At 39.0% G+C, this 22,353-nt stretch overlaps 1 protein-coding gene across 1 annotated transcript in view; it reads right to left on the bottom strand.

Moving 5' to 3' along the window:
- Positions 1 to 22,353, bottom strand: part of CELF2 (CUGBP Elav-like family member 2) — a 527,802-nt gene that overhangs the window by 456,308 nt on the left and 49,141 nt on the right. The gene's annotated exons all lie outside the window — the stretch shown is intronic.

Here is a 22,353-nt window from a genome sequence, read left to right as displayed (position 1 = left end):
CGTATTTTAGTTGGGGGAGAATTAGAAGAGATGAATATGTCATAACTAGTGTTAAAATGCAGAGTGATATTTTTGAGACAGAAGAAGAGCACTAACAAAACCTCCATTCTACTTGAACTCTGGTTGGTGACATTCTTTATCCGGGTGGCTTCAATGATAATCCCATCAGGCATTTGCAGGTGTTATGTTAGTCACTAGACAGCTTCCTTCCATACTTTCCCTTGAATACAGTAGGAAACAGACCATATTTCAGTAGGAAACAGACCAGATGAAAAGTGAGGCACGTGGTGAATTCTGTTTAACAGTTACTCTGTTGAGTGAATGAGAATTATCTAACAGGGAAAAATAATTTTCCTCATTTTTCCCTCCAAGGGCACTTATTAAAATGGATTTTAAAAATGAATATGCCATGACACAGCAATTGAAGCTTGCTATATCAAAACAACAACACACTATGAGATTTTGAAAATATGCAAGTTTTAAAATTTTTATATAAGGGGAAACTACTTTATTGTGGATACATATTTTTTTCCATTACTTCTAGATGATAGAATTTGCAGAGAAAAAGAGGCTTTAAAATTTCAACAAGCATTCCCCAAGGGAAAAATGACATGTGGAGTACTGTGGACGTGGAGATGAAAGCTAGTCTGTGATGAACTGAATGCTTGTTTCTTCCCCAAATCCATATGTTGAAGTTCTAGCCCCCAAAGTGATGGTATTTTGCAATGGGGCCTTTGAGGGGGGTGATTAGGTTTAGATGAGGTCATGAGGATGGGACCCTCATGATGGGATTAGCATCCTTATAAGAAGAGACAGCAGAGAGTTTGCTCACTGTCTTTCTCTCCACCATGCAAGGACACAGTGAGAAGACAGCCATCTGCAAATCAGGAGGAAAGCTCTTACCAGGAACTGAATTGGCCAGAACCTTGATCTTGTACTTCCCAGCTTCCAAGACTATGAGAAAATGAATTTCTGTTAAGCCCCTCAGTCTATGGTATTTTGTTATGGCAGCTTGAGCTAACTAATATATAGTCTGTGCTCCCAAAGAACTCAGTCTAGAGGAGACAAGAAGTACAAAAATGATTGTAATAAGTACTGTGGCGGCAGTATGCATTATGTGCTGAGGCACTACACGGAGAAACGACTTAGTTCTCCTCTGAGATCTAATAGGTGACAAGGTAAAGAAATTGCCCAGATTTAAGGTGACTTGCCCAGGGTCAAAAAATGGTTGGTGGCAGAGCCAGAATACTGAGATTGTGTGTGTGTGTGTGTGTGTGTGTGTGTGTGCACGCGTGCACATGCACGTATATTTAGATTAATAAATACATTTTTTTACCCGTTCACTCAGTGAATTTTTATTGTGTGCTAACTACCATAATACATGTTTACACAGATATCTAATTCTCACTCACAAGCCCAATTTGACAGATGAGAAAACTGAGGTTGAGAGAGATTTTAGTCAAGTACTTGCCTTTAGTAAAGTTAGTACTTGCCCAAGGTCACATAGCTAATAACATCAGAGCTGGGCTTTGAACCAGGACACTTGAAACATCAAGGGTTTTGGAAGGTAAGAAATGTAAAATGACTTGGAAGAAATTAAATCGTAAACTGATGCCGATTAGTAGATGCCTAGCACTTTCTCACATGCTATTAACATACATGAAAGTAACACAAATTGTATCACCTTCTCATCAGTAAAATTGGCATAAAGCCTTCCTCGGAAGGCTAGTGAGTGTTAATGCGACTCTAATGAAAATGTTTCTCTCTCCCTAGCTGGGAGGGGGTATGGAGTCCTCCTTGCTCACCCATGCTCTCTCCAGACCATTGCAAAACCACTGCGATTTTGAGGCTCAGGGCATCTGGCTACACCAGCCTCTCACCATAGCTGGTGCCAACACTCCTTATTGCCCTAACTGTTGCCATCATCATAAGGACCTCTAAAGTCTATGCAGATGACACATCCAGCACTCTGGCTCTCAGGCCTGTTCTGACCATCTCCTTTAGTGACCCGCACTCACCCTGCCATCACATCCTTGACTTTGCCATCACATCTGAAATCACAAGTTCATGCACCGTACTCTCTTATCACAGCCTCCTCTCCCTCCAGCTTGCTTGCTTCAAAAAGCCCCATTGAAATTGCCCTTCAAGTGGATGAAGAACTAATTCCCAACACATGGGATGCATTCTCTTTCAGCTAGTCTTCACTTCCCTGTTTACTCTGCTTAGATTCCATGGTCCCCCACCGGTGTCATTTTTTTTGTCTTTCCCTCCTTCCTTCTCATCTCCATGGCACAAAGGGAAAATTTTCTACTTACAGAAGCCCTTGCCTAAGAGGTATCAAAATGGAATGCTGTGTTTTATCACAACTGGTTCTAACATCAGAGGCTGATAACAACTTTGAGTGGCCTGGAATACCAGAGTTTTACTGGACCTATTTGAAATCTCTTTCCTGACTAATAACGCAATGAAAGTTTAAAAAATTAACCCTGTACAGACCTATGGGCTTATTCCATGCTATCTAGAGTGCTAGTTTTTAATCCTTTAATTAGCATAATAACTACGAATCATCCCACTACCAATATTTAATGACCTCTTTTTTCCTAGATAACTACTCAGTATTCTCCACTGGTGTATGTTTTCTTGCCTGGAAGAAATAAAGTTGGCCTTGTATCTTTTTAAAGCCTTGGTGTTATATGTTTTGTTCTTTGACAAGAAAATCCCAACTTTAGATTGGTTTAGTCTCTCTCCTTTAGGTCTTGATAGGAATAGCTGAATAATACCTGAGAAAAATAACACTAACTCAGATATTATTATCATTATAATACATATAACGAACATCCCAACTGGGTGGTCTCAGTAACTGGCTCTACTGAAATGATCTCAAACTCCATGGATAACTTTCCAGGTGCTCATCTACCAAGTCAATGTCCTATTTATTCTTCGTCTTCCCCAGTTTAAGCAGAGAAAAACTTGACACTGTGGCCCAGTCACTACTATTTCTTAGAATTTTATATTTCTTTGACTGCCATGATTCTCTCATTTCTTCAGATCTCTTCATATATTATTTCTTTCTTTTCTACTGACCCCTTAAACCAGAGCTCCTCCTCAAGGTTCTATCTTTATAAATTTTTCTCTTCTAATGATGCCCTCTCTCCATGGGTCTCTACTTTTATGAAACCAGTTCTCACAACTTCCAGGTCTGGATCTCCGTACGAGAACTCTCTTTTGATTTCTAGACCTAAGTGTTCAACCGTCTGTCGGACAAACTTGTTATGGCATTCTCTGAAGGAAGGGAGGGAAAGAGTGTCCCAGGAGGACTTTGCAGGGAGGGGCTGAGCAGGTGGGTGAACATGTCAAGGAGGCAGGTGGTGGGAGGGGCAGCAGAACACGTGGACCTCTTACAGCCTCAGAGGTCATCATAAGGCCTTTGCTTTCTACCTGGAAATTTTTGAGACTGATTTAGGCTTTAAAAGAATAGTTTTGCTACCAAGGATAAACGCATGGAGAGTAGACAGGAGGTGACAGCCCTAACCCAGGCAAAAGGTAAAAGGGAACTTTTAATCTAAAGTTCATATAGGGTTTTGTTTTCTAGCTTTTCCTTATGACATAAAATTTTTGCATCTACAATAAAAGAGAAGTATCATATTGTCTCTATAAATTACTATGAATTTCAACTTAATTTAACTTTGTTCTAATTCTCCGTCTTAAATTAGAATGTTCCATTTTAACTCACCCTAAATTCTGTCTCAGCAGTTAAACTGCCCTGAATCTGGTTCAACTCTTGCTGTTAGGCCAAACCAGTGTCCAAAGTCCTTACAGGATGGACGTTTTTAGTTTTGGGAACCAGGTTTCTGTTAAGCCCCTCAGTCTATGGTATTTTGTTATGGCAGCTTGAGCTAACTAATATATAGTCTGTGCTCCCAAAGAACTCAGTCTAGAGGAGACAAGAAGTACAAAAATGATTGTAATAAGTACTGTGGCGGCAGTATGCATTATGTGCTGAGGCACTACACGGAGAAACGACTTAGTTCTCCTCTGAGATCTAATAGGTGACAAGGTAAAGAAATTGCCCAGATTTAAGGTGACTTGCCCAGGGTCAAAAAATGGTTGGTGGCAGAGCCAGAATACTGAGATTGTGTGTGTGTGTGTGTGTGTGTGTGTGTGCACGCATGCACATGCATGTATATTTAGATTAATAAATACATTTTTTTACCCGTTCACTCAGTGAATTTTTATTGTGTGCTAACCACCATAATACATGTTTACGCAAATATCTAATTCTCACTCACAAGCCCCATTTGACAGATGAGAAAACTGAGGTTGAGAGAGATTTTAGTCAAGTACTTGCCTTTAGTAAAGTTAGTACTTGCCCAAGGTCACATAGCTAATAACATCAGAGCTGGGCTTTGCCCACTATTGAAATGCTTGTGATTCTGTATAGATTTCTTTTTAGTTTTCTTCTCTGGCCCTTTTTACTTTCATATAGAAAGTGCAGTTCTATTTGTCAATGCTTTGTTGAGAATATACAAATCTTTCCTTTATGTTCACATTTTCACCAATCAAAAGAGTGAAACCATCCCTCTCTCAATAGTTTCCAGACTCAGAGCTTATCTGAACAATTTTTAATACAACAATATTTAATTTAACAGTAACTCTATCAACAGCTTAGCAATCTGCAGCTTTTAACAAATTAACTTTGGAATAAAAGAATTACTTAGAATTTGTTTTCTGAAAAAGGTTGCTTCCTTTACACAGACTACAGCAATTTTAACAGAGTTAAAATAAGAATTCTGAACATAAGTTGTTTTCATGTGATCATGAATATTTTAAATTACAGTAAAGATATAATGAATTTTACCAATATTACATAGTCTCCATGGGAAATATTTTTCTTCATTCGAAAATATTAAAGCAGGCACTCTCAACCTTACATGGTGTGTTGATTTTTAAAGCATGTCTGTAAACTGTTGACCACATCGCCCATTGAAAGGTAGGGTCCACATGCCCTTCTCTTGAATCTGGGTTGACCATAATGACTCTCTTGTAACCATCAGACTACAATGGAAGTGATGCTGAGTGACTTCTTGGACTGTGTCAGTAAAGGCTGAGTGAGAAGCTTCAGCCTAATTCTCTTAAGATGCTTGTTCTGGGGTAAACCAGCCAGGTGCCACATGAGAAGTTTGAAACTGTCGTGGTAGAAAGTCCATATACAGGCATTCTGATTGACAGCCCAGCTGAGTTCCAGTTAACCACCTGCAACAAGTCCCCGGCAAATGAGGGAACCAAATTGGAAATACAACCCAGTGGAGCCTTCAGATCATGTTACAGCCCAGCCAACACAAGAGACCCTAAGTGAAAACTGCAATGACAAGTCCTTCTTGAATTCCTGACCTACAAAACTGTGAGAAAAATAAAATGACTGTTTTAAGCTGCTAAGCTTGGTGATAATTTGTTCACAGCTAGTAACCAGAACACACAGATATTAGAGCCATTACATGCTTAAATGTCCCCTATTCACTGCCATCTGGTCTTACAGCCTTGCAAGCTATATATTAATATTTCCAAAGAAGTATACTTTCGCAGATAGAAGTCATATGTTAATACAAAGGGCTAGTTTTATTTTTATTAACAGGTCTCAAGAACTCTGACTGTAATCATTTTGGAGAGCTTGCCACAATGAGGATAAAAAAGAAAATAGGTTCAAGCTGCTAATTCCTTTTATTAGGCCTCTTGTGTTTTAAATCTTATTTCTAATTATTCAATGGTTATGGAGTCAAGGGCCTTTGTCTACCTTTGAGCATGTTAATTATCTTCCGTCTTAGTTTCACAAACTCAAGGATGTAAGTAATTTTTATCTGCCTTGATCATGTCTTCCAGTGAACACTTTTCACTTTAAAATATTTTAGAAAATAATTTTGAAAGCAAACTGTTCCAATTCTTGCAAGATATCAGGATTATAGGTAAGAAGAGAGACTGGGAGAGCAGAGTTGTTGGTTGTTGGTTAAAGCGGCTATAGAGGCTAACTCTTTTGATGGATTTACCTACAGCGCCTTTCGAAGCTGAGAAACATTCTAGGGATCATTTATTTTTACAAGACCATGCAAATATATTTTTCTTTTACAAAATGTAGAAGTCTCATCATATAAAATTTATCAACTGAATTAAAATCAAGTTTTGCCAAAGGAATGGTTGCCAAAGATACCACAGGAATAAAATTTACTTCTTTCTCTTATACTTTTGATAACTTTTCATTTCTTTTTTATGAGTCATACAGTTGCCATCAGGAGACTCTGGTCAGAGACAGAAGTTCTTTGAACTGGTTAGGACACACATTCTCAAAGTATGGCCTGGGGATGGCTGTGGGTCCCAGAGACCTTATGAGGAGGTCTGTGAAATCAAACTGTTTTCATAATGATGTTGAGACTTTATTTGCTATTTTTCATCTAATTCTCCCATGAGTACACTGTGGCATTTTCTGGAGGCTGCATGGTGTGTGATATTGCAACAGACTGAATGCAGGGCTATACATGAGAACTCAGTTGTCTTATTATATAAGATATTAAAGAGATTTGCAAAAACGTAAAATAATGCCATTTTATAACTTTTTTGAAAGTAAAATTATTTTACAAAATTAACAAAGAATAATACATTTTCCTTTAAAAGTATTAATATGTAATGGATTTATTATATTGAATGAATTAATAATTTAAAAATTTCTCAGTTTTAATCTCTAATGTAAATATTGATAGACACGACACACATAAAAAAATACTCTCTGAGATCATCAAATATTTTTAAAAAGGTATAAAAGGATGGGAACCAAAATGTTTGAGAACTACTGAGGAATTTATCTGAGGAAACAAACATTATTTTACTGACAACAGAAATAACATTTATACTTCTAGGTAAATCGAAACCTTAAACCTCTATGTTATGCCGAAAATCTCAAAAATTCTTGTAAGAATCAGAAATATCAGAGTGTAATATATGGTCTAACTACTAGACCTAGGTAGGCCAGGCAGGTATTTAGAGCTCTCTGAATCAAAGATTCTGGCTAGTACAAAAAGGTGTATGTGTGTGATTATTTGACAGAATGGTGGATTAACCAGAAAAAATGTTCTGTGTGAAATACTATAAATTGAAGAATTGGGTTATCTTCTCTCTAAATCTCTCTCCTCTTCTCTTGTCAGACCAGATAACAGGTCATACCATGGAGGCTACTCATCATTCCCGTGTTTGCTTAGCAAAGTAGGTAATATGAGAAATGGTCAGATCCTTCTGTTCTGAAGGATTCTTAACACTCCCTCCATTTAGCCTCTTGACCAACAGAATAAGAATATTGAATCACTTTCAATAAATCCGAAAATTAGATTCTAATTAGGATAATAAAAATCAACCACCCTGACCAACCTGAGCCTTCAACCAAGCCTTGGTCTGAGGATTACGTTTTAAGGGAATGTGCAATTTGTTTTTTATTGTTTAATGACTTGCTTTCAGGTCTTTATAGTCACATTTGCAGTCAAAACCAAGTGAACAGGGCTTCCCTGGTGGCACAGTGGTTGAGAATCTGCCTGCTAACGCAGGGGACACGGGTTTGAGCCCTAGTCTGGGAGGATCCCACATGCTGCGGAGCAACTAGGCCCGTGAGCCACAACTACCGAGCCTGTGCGTCTGGAGCCTGTGCTCCGCAACAAGAGACGCCACGATAGTGAGAGGCTCGCGCACCGCGATTAAGAGTGGTCCCCGCTTGCCACAACTAGAGAAAGCCCTCGCACAGAAACTAAGACCCAACACAGCAAAAATAATTAATAAACTCCTACCCACAACATCTTAAAAAACAAAACAAAACCAAGTGAATAAATGAATAGCTGTGTCCCTCCCTAATAAAAAAGGAAAAAAAGAAAAAAAGCCACATAATTTTCACAACTCCTTGGAAGGTCCAGTTCTTACAGTATCTGCTCATGATTTTGAATTTGCTCTGTGAAAGTCAGTCCTTCAAAGAGAAATAAATATTTACTTATTATCTGTTAGTTACTGAGCACCTTTCAGGTATATAAAAATTGCGCAAAAGATAAAGAAAGCTGTTTTCCAAACCTAATATTAAATTATACCTATACACATAGTGCTTTATCAAGAGTTGTGAGACAAAAGTACATTCCTTCTTAGTTTATAAACTCTCTGGCTTTCTGAATCTTTTAATTGAATTTAAAAGATGTTATTTAAATGACTTGCTGAAAAGCAGAGATGGTATATCCTATGTACTTTTCAGAAAATACATATATTCCTGCATTTTCCCATTAATTCAACAACTATTTATTGACCAAGTACTATGCACTGGAAAAGAAAAATGTCAGAGTACTCCATTATAATGGAATGGATAAATTAATATTTAATATAATTTTGATTACTTATAAGTGCTAGGCAGAAAAATAAAACAAGAATATAGAGTGTGATAGGATATGGAAGGAAACATATTTAAACAGGATGGTCAGGAAGGCTTCTCTGATGGAGTGATGGGTAGATTGCAAATGGCCACACATTCTTTCCATCTCACTATGCCTGTCTGTTTGAAATGACTCTATTGAAAAATAGGGTATATTTCTCTAGCCTTTGAATCTGGCCCAGGTCATGTGACTTGATGTGCCAATGGGCCATTAGAAAATGGGACATAAGTAGAATCTTGAGAAGTAGTTGCACACTGGGGTTTTCCTTCTCTTGTAAATCCTTCTATCATTTAAACAAGCCAGGGCTACCCTACTGGATGATGAGAGACCTCACACATCCCTCCCAACCCTGCTTAGTGTTTGTGATTTTCTTGAATCTGTGGGTTTGCAGTTTTCATCATGTTTTGAACAATTTCAGTCATTATTTCACCAATTACTTATTCTGCCCTCATTCCCTTCTGGAACTCCAAATTACATTTAAGGCCACTTGAAATCTGTCCATGGCTCAATGGGGCTCTGTTCATTTTTTTTTCAGCATTTATTCTGAGTTCCTTTCTGATTGGATAATTTCTGTTGCTATGTCTTTAAGTTCATTAATATTTCTTTTATTGTTTCTAATCTGTTGATAAGCCCATTTAGTGATTTTTAAAAAAAACTTAGAAAGAGTATTTTTCAATTCTAGAAATTCCCTTTTGTTGTATTTTATATATTCTATTTCTCTGCTCATTACATTCATGTTTCCCTTTAAATCCCTGAGAATATTTACAATAGCTGTTTTAAAGTCCTTCCCTGATAATTTCATCATCACTGTTATTTCTGAGTCTTTTTTTATTGACTGATTTTTCTTTTGGCTACATTTTTCTGCCTCTTAGTACACCTAGTAATTTTTGATGGGATGTTGGACATTTTTAATATTACACTGTTGTCTTCCATTAAGTGTGTTTTGGCAGGCAGCTAAGTTACTTGTGAGGCAGCTTAATCCTTCTGAGATTTGTTTTTTAGCTTTAATAGGGGGAATGTATAGTAGCTTTTTACTTCAGGGCCAGTTTAGACCTGCTACTAAGAAATAACCCTTTTGGGATCTCTTTCAAATGGTTTGGGTGTTTGACAAACTCTCTCCGTTCTATCTGGTTAGAGTTCAAACATCTCCCATCCTCTGAGAACTCTAAATTTTTTAGTTTGTGGAATCCCTGGTTGTTCTTATTCCAGCCTTGTGGAGATTCACCCAGCGCATGAGAAGCTTAGAATTCAGCCAAAGACTCAAGGCAACTTCATGGATTTCTGGAGCTCAATTCCGGCTTCCTAAGCCTCTTCAAACTCAAATCTTTTTGTGCTCCATTCATTGATACTGCTCTTCTCTGCTTGGGTATCCCTTCCTGTGTTGTAGTTCAGAAAGTGCCACCAGGTAGAAATCTGGGGTAATCATGGGACTTACCTCACTTGTTTTCCTTCTCTAAGGGACTAGAATCCTGTGATGCCTGTTGTCCAATATCCATACAAATTTTATTTATAGATTTTTCCCCAATATTCTAATTGTTTATGATGGGAGGGCAAGTCCAATACTAATTTCCCAATCATGTGTGAAAATAGAAGTCCAGAAGACTGTTATTTATTTGTTCATTTGTATGAAGATAGAAGATAGTATCGCAATGTTATATGCCAACAGGAATGATCCAGTTAAGAAGGGGAACCTGGTGATGCTTCAGAGAATGATATTTCAGAGGCAAATTCTTTGAGAAAGTGAGAATAGATGTAAACTCATACTCAGTGCATAAGTAGAGGGGTTAGCCTTAATAAGGAGAAGGGGAATTTTATCTATTAATTCAGAGTTAAAGAATGCTAATAAAGTCAGAATAATAAAGTAAAAATTAGTATGTAGTGGAATGACTATTTTCATTATTTATTGTCTGATCAAATGCTTTGAATGAGCAGAACAGTAAATATGATAAAGCATTTGTTCTTTATCTTTGGTCAAAAGGGAGTCATTTTTTTCCTCCTAAATTACAAGCCTTTAAACATTTAAACTCTCTGTTCCGCTAAGCAGATACTTTCTTCTGAGGATCTCTGTATCCAGAGGAACCAAATAAAAGATTTTTTAAAAATACGTGTGCATGACTTGTGGATGAATTCTGGGTTTTGGTGCCGGTCAGATGGTTGCTTTTAAAAAGAAAACATTTCTATTCTGTCTCTTTTTTTTTCTAGTTAGAAAATCCAATGCAATTTTTGTATATAAAATGGGATTAATACCCACATAATAGAGCTGATAGGGTTAATGTGAGGATTAAAATAAAATATAATTAATACGCTAACCTTAGTTGTCACTGAAATACTAAATTTATCCTTTTCTCCTTCTAGGTAGTGGGAATCCTGGCTCATATAGCTCTGTCTTGAACTTAGAAATTTTAAGTTCTCTGGAAAGATTAACTAACTAGGAAGACAACATTAGATACCACCCACCAAAGAAGTCTAATAATTTAGTTCCTTTTTCCTCCGAATTCTCTTCCTAGAATTACTCTTAGATTTAGGGTTCCCAAACTGAGATCTCCTTACCACTTTTCCTGATTTTTGTCTCTCTTGTTCATTAATGGATCTCCTAGGCTAGAACCATGCCTAGCACATAGTAGGAACTCAGTAAATATAAAGTTGGAATTCATGCTGAATATTAGTGCCTGTGAATACCTCCAGTGATCCCAGTATTCTGTGGAACAAATTTTGGGAACTGCTGTCATGGAGAATAATTCAGTCTAAGTTAATCACCCTGATTCGTTTCTGTTGAGACCTTCTGGAGCACAATGAATGGGAAGCTTGCTTTCTTTGTATGTGTCAGAAACTTAGGCTGTAACCTAAGTCTGGCAGCTAAACCTTTTAAAGTCACAATCTGTGTAGGATTTATGTGCCAGGGATATTGAAAGGATTAAATCTCTCTATGCTCTGCTAGTCTTTGGTGACAGGGCACTGTATTTGCTGTTACCAGAGCCCTTAGCCTCTGCTCTTCCCCCAAGTGCCAATGGACTTAGATGAGCAGGCTGTGCATTGCTGTTGTGTGTACTCATGTCAGCTGCAGGAAGTCCATCCTGGGTGACAGCAGTGTCACTTTGGTATCACATCCTCTTTTACACCTGATCACACTTGCAGATGGGGATGCCAAAAGCACCTTGGAATTACAAGGCTGGAGGAGGTGACTGGGAGACTAGATGCCTAATGGACATTTTGATGTGCGGAGGGGGCCCAAAGACCCTCCCTGTGAGTGCTGGGGAAAGACAGAAAGCTTGCACGTCACGCACAGACTCTCACTGGGACTGGAATCCAGGGGCACAAAGTGGGAACAATTCAGAAACCAGAGAGAGGCAGGTGGACCTACACTTAGGACCCAAAGGTGAAGTTTCCAGGCAGGTGAAGATGGACTTTTGTCTGCTTGGCCGAGTTACATGCTCGTTGTGTTGGGGACATGAACTTACTCACCAATGCTTAACAGTTGGACTTTGTCTATAATTCTTCACCTGGAATCCACTTCCTGCCTACTCACGTGTGATTAAATCCTTCTGTAACAGGACCAAACATTATTATGGGTGAAAAAGCACTTTATTCTTCTTGCCCTCCAAGTACCTTCAGCAGATCAAGGCAATCAGGTAGGAGATTAGGGTGGGCGTGAGGAGAGGGGTGGTGATATCTGACTTGCATTCAGATGTTTTTATATTTATATATAAAAGCGTGAGAGTGGGTTTTTGATTGAGAGTTGAAAGAGGAAGACAGTGTCCTCAGGTTTGGTGTGTAGTAAAGAATGAAAAGACAGAGCAACGTGGAAAGAGGTTTGGGGAGATGTGGGTTATGAACCAAACACATTTCATTTAATATTTTTGAGGGAAATGAAATAGAACTAGAATTATTTTTGCCAGGAAATATCTTTGGTTCCTGGACTGTTTTTCTGAATGAGCTATTGTGCTAGAAACAGGCCACATGGACCCTGGGGTTTATTTGGGTTATGTTTGAACTGAATCCATTTACCTGGGGCCTTTTAGCTGACTGGTCCCTGTACACTATTTCTAGAGAAAGTGGTCATGCAGGTGGAGCCCTTTGCAGGTTTGCCTGAACATTTTGTTAGTAGTCATAGCATGTACATAACTTGACTCCTGATTCTGCCTTGCTTTGTAGTTTTTCACATCCTGGGTCTGACAACACCTAAAACAGGTACGCTGCCCCATATCATTCCTCAGGTGGGGACAGCTCTGGACAAAATCAGAGCAGACATAAGCTTCTTTTTTAACTTCCCCATTCCAGGTTCTCCCCTTTTGTTGACACAGAGCCCTTCTAAGTGTCCCCAGACAAATCTGATACTAATATTTCAGTGATTTGGCATTTTGGCTCTACCAGGAGAAAGCACATTTTAAAAGAGCTACCAAATAAGGGTTAATGATTAACATGAACATATTCCCAAATGATGGGATTTTAGAAACTACACAAAGAAGGAATTGCGAAGGTAGAAAAGCTGCCTTCCCAGGCCTTCTGAAACACCACTCCCCCTTGACTTCTGCACATGTGTAAGTCTTGTTCTCCCTTGTAACATCCTTGTTGAGACTGATGTTTATCACCAACTGGTCACCCATCATTCATTGCTCCTCCCCAATGGCTTCCTGATTTCCTCTAGGGGAGCTGCCCCTCCTACACTGTGGGAAATTGACTGTAATGTTAAATTCAGGTGTCTGCCCCTCACTGAGGAGACCAAGAAGGCCAGATCCTTGCTCTCATTGTCTCTGTATGGCCAGGAGGAAGCGATGTAAGTCCTTCAGTGAGAGACCTTGTAGGCTGGACTTTGGCCCATAAGCAAGTGATCTTATGACTGAAAAATGCTTGGCGTGGGCTTTCCTTGTGGTGCAGTGGTTGGGAATCCACCTGCCAGTGTGGTGGGACACGGGTTCGAGCCCTGTTCTGGGAAGATGCCACATGCCGCGGAGCAACTAAGTCCGTGCTCCACAGCTGCTGAGCCTGCACTCTAGAGCCCGCGTGCTACAACTACTGAGCCCACGTGCCTGGAACCCAGGCTCCGCAATGGGAAAGGCCTCCCACAATGGGATGCCTGTGCAGCACGGCGAAGACCCAATGCAGCCAAAAATAAATAAATAAATAGATGTAATCTCTCATCATTTCTTATTAAAAAAAAGGTTGGCGTGCATTCTTCCCAGCCACCAGGCCTCCAACCACCTGTTCCTACCATGAGACCACTCTATTTATGTGGTTCCCTTTCCTAGACCTCCAGAGCTGCTTCTGTTTCTGCTCATTTCCAAAACTTGCTCTGTAGCCTTCTAGTAGATTCTCTGAGCTCCCCAGATCCTTTCACTAAATATCTTTCTTTTTCTTTTTTTTTTCAGCTTACAATAGCCTGATAATTTAAGTCTGTTCTTATTATTGTGACTAAGAATCCAGGAGTGATAAACAGAGAAAAGACAAAGTTAAAATAATGATGAACAGTTGTAACATATGTGCACAAACCCTCCTGTGCCCAAGTAGAATGGAAATGTTAATCCCGTGTCCTAAAAAAGGATCCATAAAAATAAATTATACGTCTCCTGTCCTGCCTCCAATGTCAGCTCTTGGAAATTGAAGACCTGAGTAAGGTGATTTCATCTTGTGCTGTTGTCTTGAGATACATGTGTATGTTTTAATTTAATTAAACTTTTCATTTTGAAATAATTGTAGATATATTTAGTTATAAGAACTAATACAGAGGGACTTCCCTGGTGGCGCAGTGGTTAAGAATCCACCTGCCAATCCAAGGGACACGGGTTCGATCCCTGGCCCAGGAGGATCCCGCATGCCGCGGAGCAGCTGAGCCCGTGTGCCACAACTACTAAATCTGCACTCTAGAGCTCAAGAGCCACAACTACTGAGCCCACGCACCACTACTACTGAAGCCCGCACACTCTAGGGCCCGTGTGCCACAACTACTGAAGCCTGAGTGCCTAGAGCCCCTGCTCCGCAACAAGAAAAGGCACCGCAATGAGAAGCCCACGCACTGCAACAAAGAGTAGCCCCCACTCGCTGCAACTAGATAAAGCCTGCATGCAGCAACGAAGACCCAATGCAGCCAAAAATAAAAATAAATAAATAAATAAAGAACTAATACAGAGATCCTTTACCCTTTAACTATTTTCCCCCAACATTAACATCTTGCAAAACTTATAGTATGATATCACAATCATGACATAGATCCTGATACAATCCATGGATCTTATTCAGATTTCACCAACTTTTTATGCACTTGTTATATATGTATATTTAGTTTTATGCAATTTTATCACATGTGTCCAGGGTTGTGTGTCCATCACCACAGTCAAGATACCAAGAGTTCCATCGCTACAAGGGTTCATCGTGGTGTCCTTTTATAATCACAAACCTCTCTTGTTCCCCCTTCTGGTCCCTAGCTCTGGCAACCAATAATCTGTTCTCCATTTCTATAATTTTGTCAACTCAAGAATTTTATATTCATGGAATCATATAGCTTGTAACTTCTTGGAACTGATTTTTTTCACTCAGCATAATTTCCTTGAGATCCATCCAAGTTGTGTAAATCAACAGTTAGTTTCTTTTTGTTACTGAGGAGTATTCCATGGTATGGATGTACCTCAGCTGGTTTAAACATTCACCTGTTGAAAGACAACCAGGATGTTTCCAGTTTGGGGTATTACAGATAAAGCTGCCATGAACATTAATGTACACATTTTTGCACAGAAATGCGAATTCCCTTCTTTTGAGTAAACACCTGGGAGTAGAACTGTTGCATCAGATGGTAGCTATACATTTAATTTTTTAAGAGACTACCAAACTGTTTTCTAAAATGACTGTATTATTTTGCATTCCCACTGGTGGTATATGAGCATACCAGTTCCTCCACATCCTCACCCACACTTGATATTGTCAGTTGTCTAACTGTAGCTATTCTAATCTATGTACAGGGGTAGCTCATTCTGGTTTTAATTTCTCTAATGACTAATGATGTTGAGCATCTTTTCTGTGCTTCTTAGTCATCCACATATCTTCCTTGGGGATGTGCCTGTTCAAATCTTTTGCTTATTTTCAAAAATTGGGTTGTTTTCTTATTGTTGAATTTTGAGAGTTCTTTACATATTCTGGATATAATTCATTTACCAAAGATATGATTTGTAAGTATTTTCTCCCAGTTTGTGGCTTGTCTTTTCTTTCTCTTAATGATATCTTTCAAAGAGAAGAATTTTGTTTTGTTTTGTTATGTTTTGTTTTAGTGAAGTCCAATTTATCAACTTTTGGATCAGTGTTTGAGAGTCATATCTAAGACACCTTTGCCGGGCTTCCCTGGTGGCGCAGGGGTTGAGAGTCCGCCTGCCAATGCAGGGGACATGGGTTCGTGCCCTGGTCCGGGAAGATCCCACATGCCACGGAGCAGCTGGGCCCGTGAACCATGGCCGCTGAGCCTGCGCGTCCGGAGCCTGTGCTCCGCAACGGGAGAGGCCACAACAGTGAGAGGCCCGCGTACCACAAAAAAAAAAAAAGAAAAAGAAAAGACACCTTCGCCTACACAGGGCCACAAAGACTTATTCTGATGCCTTCTCTGGAAGTTTTGTAGTTTTAAGTTTTATATTTAGACCTGTGATATTTTGAGTTAATTTTTAAAAATATAGCATGAGGATCAAAGTGCATTTTTTGCATACACACATCTAATTGTTCCATCATCATTTGTTGTTTATGGTGGGAGGGAAAGTCTGGTACCCAAAAGCTGCTCTGAACATGTGTTGTGTGAACTTAAGTTTTCATTTCTCTGGGATAGATGCCCAAGAATGCGATTGCTGAATTTTATTAAAATCTGCCAAACTATTTTCCAGTATGTATTTGAAAAAGGAAGACATAAAGGTTAAGAATGGAATGAATTTGGCTCCTGCTTCTTCCCTGTTAGTAATCCTGCGCAACTTACTAAATATCTCCGTGCCTTAGTTTCCCTATTTATAAGCTAGGGACAATACTACTGCCCTCCTCACTGGGTTGCTGTGAGGATTCTGTGCATTAAAAAGCAAAGTATTTAAAAGAATGCCTAAAAGGCTTTGCCACATTTTTTACATTTGTATGTTTTCTCACAAGTATAAATTCTATGGTGTCGAGTAAACCTTTTGTGCCATTTAAAAGCTTTGCCACATTCTGCACATTTGTAAGGTTTCTGTGTAGTATGAATTATCTGACGCTGCTTAAGACGTGAACATGGAGTAAAGGCTTTGCCACATTCTGCGTATTTGTATGCTTTCTCCCCAGTGTGAATTCTCTGATGCTAAGGTATGCATGCCACATTCTTTACAAAAAACTTAAAAAATTAAAGAATGCCTAGCACATAAAGCATGATCAGTAATGTTAACTGTTACTGTTTGTAAGTGGTGTCGCTACTATCACCTTTTGTGGCTGTCCAACACCCTCGAATACCCTGCCTACATTTCGATAATTTTCCACATTATGAAATCCCCAGGAAGAGCCAGAAAACTTGTATTCCCATCCTTCCTTGTAGCTGGGGTAAAGGCATGTGACTCAGATTCTACCAATCAGACAAGGCTCTGAAGGTCTCGGTTTCAGAGGTGAACAATCAAAGCAGATGGTCATGTATCAGCAATTCACTTTTCAAAGAAATACTATGGGCAGCCACAGCAGCATTCTAGAACTCAGCCCCAAGTAGTACAGGTACTGAGCAGTGCTGCACTGTTGGCTTCTCTTTTGGCCCTGTGTTTTGCTTGGGCTTTTTTTTCCTAGTTATGTAGCTTCAGAGTGTGACTGTCTAGCCTTTTTTGGAGATGATCATACTACCTAATATTATTTAATAATTTCCCTTGCTACTTAAGTTATCCAATTTTTAAAAGCCATATATCCATAGAAAACCATAATTTGAAAAGATACATGCACCCCAATGTTCACTGTAGCACTATTTATAATAGCCAGGATATGAAAGCAACCTAAATGTCCATCAACAGAGGAATGGATAAAGAAGATGTGGTACATATATACAATGAAATATTACTCAGCTATGAAAAAGAACAAAATAATGCCATTTGCAGCAACATGGATGAACCTAGAGATTGTCTTACTGAGTGAGGTAACTCAGACAGAGAAAGACAAATATCATATGATATCACTTACATGAGGAATCTACAAAAAGGCTACAAATGAACTTATGTACAAAACAGAAATAGAGTAACAGATGTAGAAAATAAACTTATGGTTACCAGGGGGTAATGGGGTAGGGGATGAGAGATAAATTAGGAGATTGGGATTGATATACACACATTACTGTATATAAAGTAGAAAACTAATAAGGACCTACTATATAGCACAGGGAACTCTACTCAATACTCTGTAATAGCCTATATGGGAAAAGAATCTAAAAAAGAGTGGATACATGTATATGTATAAAAGATTCACTTTGCTGTACACCTGAAACTAACACAACATTGTAAATAAACTATACCCCAATAAAAACTTTTTTTTTTAAAAAAGGCATTCTAAGAGGGAAGTTTATAGCAAGAAAATCCTACCTGAAGAAACAAGAGAAATGTCAAATAAACAACCTAACCTTACAGCTAAAGCAATTAGAGAAAGAAGAACAAAAAAACCCCACAAAGTTAGCAGAAGGAAAGAAATCATGAAGATCAGATGAGAAATAAATGAAAAAGAAATGAAGGAAACAATAGCAAAGATCAATAAAACTAAAAGCTGGTTCGTTGAGAAGATAAACCAAATTGATAAACCATTAGCCAGACTCATCAGGAAAAGAAGGGAGAAGACTCAAATCAACAAAATTACAAACGAAAAAGAAGTAACAACTGACACCGCACAAATGCAAAGGATCATGACAGACTACTATAAGCAACTATATGCCAATAAAACGGACAAACTGGAAGAAATGGACAAATTCTTCAAAAAGTACAACCTTCCAAGACTGAATCAGGAAGAAGAGAAAACATGAGCAGACCAATGACAAGAACTGAAATTGAAACTGTGATTAAAAATCTTCCAACAAACAAAAGCCCAGGGCCAGGTGGCTTCCCAGGCAAATTCTATCAAACATTTAGAGAAGAGCTAACACCTATCCCTTTCAAACTCTTCCAAAATATAGGAGAGAGAGAAACCCTCCAAACTCATTCTATGAGGCCACCATCACCCTGATACCAAAACCAGACAAAGATGTCACCAAAAAAAAGAAATTTACAGGCAAATATCACTGATGAACATAGATGCAAAAATCCTCAACAAAATACTACCAAACAGAATCTAAGAGCACATTAAAAGAATCATACATCATGATCAAGTGGGGTTTATCCCAGAAATACAAGGATTCTTCAATATATGCAACTCAATCAATCTGATACACCATATTAACAAACTGAAGGATAACAACCATATGATAATTTCAATAGATGCAGAAAAAGCTTTTGACAAAATTCAATACACATTTATGATAAAAACTCTCCAGAAAGTGGGCCTAGAGGGAACCAACCTCAACAATAATAAAAGCCATATATGACAAACCCACAGCCAACATCATTCTCAATGGTGAAAACTTGAAAGCATTTCCTCTAAGATCAGTAACAAGACAAGATTGCCCACTCTCACCACTATTGTTCAACATAGTTTTGGAAGTTTTAGCCATGGCAATCAGAGAAGAAAAGGAATCCAGATTGAAAAGAAGAAGTAAAACTGTCACTGTTTGCAAATGACATGATACTATACATAGACAATCCTAAAGATGGCACCAGAAAACTACACAACTAATCAATGAATTTGGTAAAGTAGCAGGATACAAAATTAATGCACAGAAATCTCTTGCATTCCTATACACTAATGATGAAAAATCTTTAAAAGAAATCAAGGAAACACTCCCATTTACCACTGAGACAAAAAGAATAAAATGCCTAGGAATAACCTACCTAAGGAGGCAAAATATCTGTATGCAAAAAACTATAAGACACTGATGACAGCAATCAAAGATGATACAAACAGATGGAAAGATATACCATGTTCTTGGATTGGAAGAATCAACATTTCAATCAACATTGAAAATAACTATACTACCCAAAGCAATCTACAGATTCAGTGCAATCCCTATCAAATTACCAATGGCATTTTTCACAGAATTAGGACAAAATATTTTACAAATTATATGGAAATACAAATGACCCCGAATGGCCAATGTAATCTTGAGAAAGAAAAACGGAGCTGGAGGAATCAGGTTCCCTGACTTCAGACTATAATACAAAGCTACAGTAATCAAGACAGTATGGTACTGGCACAACTGGCACAAAAACAGACATATAGATCAATGGAACAGGATAGAAAGCCAAGAGATAAACCCACACACATATGGTCACCTTATTTTTGACAAAGGAGGCAAGAATATACAATGGAGAAAAGACAACCTCTTCAATCAGTGGTGCTGGGAAAACTGGACAGCTACATGTAAAAGAATGAAATCAGAACACTCCCTAACACCATACACAAAAATAAACTCAAAATGGATTAAAGTCCTAAATGTAAGGCAAGACACTATAAAACTCTTAGAGGAAAACATAGGCAGAACACTCTTTGACATAAATCACAGCAAGATCTTTTTTGATCCACTTCCTAGAGTAATGGAAATAAAATGAAAAATAAACAAATGGTATTGAATGAAACTTAAATGCTTTTGCAGAGCAAAGGAAACCATGAACAAGATGAAAAGACAACCCTCAGAATGGGAGAAAATATTTGCAAATGAAGCAACTGACAAAGGATTAGTCTCCAAATGATACAAGCAGCTCATGCAGCTCGATATCAAAAAAACAAAAAACCCAATCCAAAAATAAGCAGAAGACCTAAACAGACATTTCTCCAAAGAAGACATACAGATTGCCAACAAACACACGGAAAGATGGTCAACATCACTAATCATTAGAGAAATGCAAATCAAAACCACAATGAGGCATCACCGCACACTGGTCAGAATGGCTATCATCAAAAAAATCTACAAACAATAAATGCCTGAGAGGGTGTGGAGAAAAAGGAACCCTCCCGCACTGTTGGTGGGAATGTAACTGATATAGCCACTATGCAGAACAGTATGGAGGTTCCTTAAAAAACTAAAAATAGAACTAACATATGACCCAGCAATCCCACTGCTGGGCATATACCCCGAGAAAACCATAATTCAAATATATACATGCATCACAATGTTCACTGCAGCACTATTTACAATTGTCATGCTGTGGAAGCAACCTAAATGTCCAACAGATGAGTGGATAAAGAAGATGTGGCACATATATAAAATGGGCTATTACTCGGCCATAAAAAGGAACAAAATTGAGTTATTTGTAGCGAGGTGGATAGACCTCCAGTCTGTCATACAGAGTAAAGTAAGTCAGAAAGACAAAAACAAATACTGTATGCTAACGCACATATATGAAATCTAAAAAAACGGTACTGATAAACCTAGTGGCAGGGCAGGAATAAAGACACAGATGTAGAGAATGGACTTGAGGACACAGAGGGGGAAGGGGAAGCTGGGATGAAGTGAGAAAGTAGCACTGACATATATACACTACCAAATGTAAAACGGATGGCTAGTGGGAAGCTGCTGCATAGCACAGGAAGACCAGCTTGATGCTTTGTAATGACCTAGAGGGGTGGATACAGAGGGTGGGAGGGAGGCTCAAGAGAGAGGGGATATGGGGATATATGTATACTTATAGCTGATTCACTTTGTTGTACAACAGAAAATAACAACACTGTAAAGCAGTTATACTCCAATAAAGATATAAAAAAATAAAATAAAAACTGCAAATAATTTTAAAAAGAATCATGGTTCAAGATGGTGGAGTAGAAGGACATGTGCACACTCCCTCTTGCGAGAGCACCAGAATCACAACTAACTGCTGAACAATCAGTGACAGGAAGACATTGGAACTCACCAAAAAAGATACCCCACATCCAAAGACAAAGGAGAAGCCACAATGAGATGGTAGGATGGACGCAATCACAATAAAATCAAATCCCATAACTGCTGGGTGGGTGACTCACAAACTGGAGAACACTTATACCACAGAAATTCACCCGCTGGAGTGAAGGTTCTGAGGCCCACATCAGGCTTCCCAACCTGGGGTTCCGGCAACAGGAGTACCTAGAGAATCAGGTAGGCTAGCAGGATTTGATTGCAGGACTTCAACAGGACTGGGGGAAACAGAGACTCCACTCTTAGCGGGCACACACAAAGTAGTACATGCACTGGGACCCAGAGGAAGGAGCTGTGACCCCATAGGAGATTGAGCCAGACCTACCTGTTAGTGTAGGAGGGTCTCCTGCAGAGGTGGGGGGCAGCTGTGGCTCACCAAGGGACAAGGACACTGGCAGCAGAAGTTCTGGGAAGTACTCCTTGGTGTGAGCCCTCCTAGAGTCCACCATTAGCCCCACCAAAGAGCTGGGTAGGTTCCAGTGTTGGTTCACCACAGGCCAAACAACCAGCAGGGAGGGAATCTAGCGGGACCCATCAGCAGACAATCGGATTAAAGTTTTACTGAGCTCTGCCCACCAGAGCAACACCCAGCTATACGTATCACCAGTTTGTCCCATCAGGAAACTTGCACAAGCCTCTTAGACAGCATCATCCACCAGAGGGCAGACAGCAGAAGCAAGAACTACAATCCTGCAGCCTGTGGAACAAAAACCACATTCAGAGAAAGACAGACAAGATGAAAAGGCAGAGGGCTATGTACCAGGTGAAGGAACAAAATAAAACCCCAGAAAAACAACTAAATGAAGTGCAGATAGGCAACCTTCCAGAAAAAGAATACAGAATAATGATAGTGAAGATGATCCAGGACCTTGGAAAAAGAATGGAGGCAAAGATCGAGAAGATGCAAGGAATGTTTAACAA

This window comes from Lagenorhynchus albirostris, chromosome 1 (assembly GCF_949774975.1).
Source record: "Lagenorhynchus albirostris chromosome 1, mLagAlb1.1, whole genome shotgun sequence".
NCBI classification, from domain to species: domain Eukaryota; kingdom Metazoa; phylum Chordata; class Mammalia; order Artiodactyla; family Delphinidae; genus Lagenorhynchus; species Lagenorhynchus albirostris.
This window is presented reverse-complemented; position numbering and strand designations above follow the sequence as displayed.